Source organism: Vulpes vulpes, chromosome X, assembly GCF_048418805.1.
Source record: "Vulpes vulpes isolate BD-2025 chromosome X, VulVul3, whole genome shotgun sequence".
Lineage (NCBI taxonomy): Eukaryota > Metazoa > Chordata > Mammalia > Carnivora > Canidae > Vulpes > Vulpes vulpes.
This window is the reverse complement of record NC_132796.1, coordinates 85,724,072-85,725,969: the sequence shown is the minus strand read 5'-3', so window position 1 is coordinate 85,725,969 and position 1,898 is coordinate 85,724,072. Positions and strand designations below refer to the sequence as shown.

The 1,898-nt window shown below is 46.3% G+C and overlaps 1 pseudogene; it reads left to right on the top strand.

Moving 5' to 3' along the window:
* Positions 1-662: 662 nt before the first annotated feature.
* Positions 663-1,269, top strand: LOC112910721 (large ribosomal subunit protein eL13 pseudogene; annotated as a pseudogene).
* Positions 1,270-1,898: the final 629 nt, after the last annotated feature.

The window sequence follows — 1,898 nt, the reverse complement described above, 5'->3', positions numbered from 1 at the left end:
TCATTAATCATCAGGGAAATGCAAATTAAACCACAATGAGTTATCAGCTCACATCCATTAGGAAAGCTACTTTAAAAAAAAAAAAAATGAAAATAACAAGTGTTGGCAAGGATGTGGGGAAGCTCCATGGCCAGTGTGATCCTGCTCGGTCGGGTGTCACTCTTCCGTGCAGAATCCTTCAACGGCTTCCCCTCTTCCCTCTGAGGTCCTTTATGACCTAGCTTCCTGTCACGTATGATCTCATTTCCCCTACTCTGCATCGGTGTCCTCCAGACAGACTGGCCTCCTCGGTCTTCTCAACTATTCGAGCCCTGTTTCACCTCAAGGCCTTTGTGAACCTGGGGTTTCTCCTGCCTGGAATGCTTTTCCCTCAGCCAAAGGACTAAGCTCCTTCACCTCTTTCAGGACTTAAATCCAAACGTCACTTCTCAGTGAGGCCTTTCCTGGCCACCCACTCAATTTAAAATTCTACTTCTTTCATAGACTTCCTACTCTACTGTTTTTTTTCCCCTTGGTACTGAACATTAATTTATCATATATTTTACTGATTTATCTTTATTCCCTCCATCCTTAGAATAAAATTTCCATAAGTGCAAAAAAAAAAAAAAAAAAAGACTGCCATCCGCTGCCATCGGTGTCGGGCTGCTCCAGGCCCTGCCGCAGAGGGGCTTCGGGCCCGCGCTGCCGACAGGAGAGGGCCGTGGTCCGGGCTTTGGGGGCGAGGGGGCCGGCCGGAGCCCCGACCCTGACTCGCTCCCCGCGCCCGCAGGCCCGTAGGTAGCCGCCATGGCGCCCAGCGGGAATGGCATGATCCTCAATCCCCACTCCCATAAGGACTGGCAGCGGCGCGTGGCCACATGGTTGAACCAGCGGGCGCGGAAAATCCGCAGACGCAAGGCCCGCCAGGCCAAGGCCTGCCGCATCGCCCCGCGGCCTGCGTCAGGGCCCATCCGGCCGATCGTCCACTGCCCCACGGTGAGGTACCACACGAAGGTGCGGGCCAGCAGGGGCTTCAGCCTGGCGGAGCTCCGGGTGGCCGGCATTCACAAGAAGGTGGCGCGGACCATTGGCATCTCGGTGGACCCGCGGTGGCGGAACAAGTCCACGGAGTCCCTGCAGGCCAACGTGCAGCGGCTCAAGGAATACCGCTCCAAGCTCATCCTCTTCCCCAGGAAGCCTTCAGCCCCCAAGAAGGGCGACACCTCAGCTCTTATACACTCTTGGTGCAGCTACTATGGAAAACAGTATGGAAGTTCGCTTAAAAATTAAAAATAGAACTATTATATGATCTAGAGATCCCATTTCTGGATATATATCAAAAAAGAACTGAAAACAGGTTCTTTTTGAGGTTTTTGCACATCATTTTCATTGCAACATTATTTACAATAGCAGAAAGGTAGAATCAACCCAAATGTCCATTGACACATGAATGGATAAAGAAAATATGGTATATATAAAAATGTGTATATATATAAAATATATATTAATATATTATATATAATATAATAATATATAAATATAATATATTATATATACATATATATTATATATATATATTATGGAACATGTTCAGCCTTAAAAAGGAAGGAAATCCTGCCATATGCTACAACATGGATGAACCTTAAGACATTATGCTAAGTGAAATAAGCCAGTCACAAAATGACAAATATCACATGATTCCACTTGATATAAGGTATCTAAAGTACTCACTCCCTTAGAAAAAGCAAGTAGAATGGTGGTTTCCAGGGGCTAGGGTTGGAGGGAGTGGGTTAATTGCTCTTCAGTGGATATAGTTTCCATTTTGCAAGATAAAAAAAGATCTAGGAAAAAAATTCTAGGGAACTGTTGCCCAACAACATGTATATAGTTAACACCGGTGTACAATTATAAATGGTTAC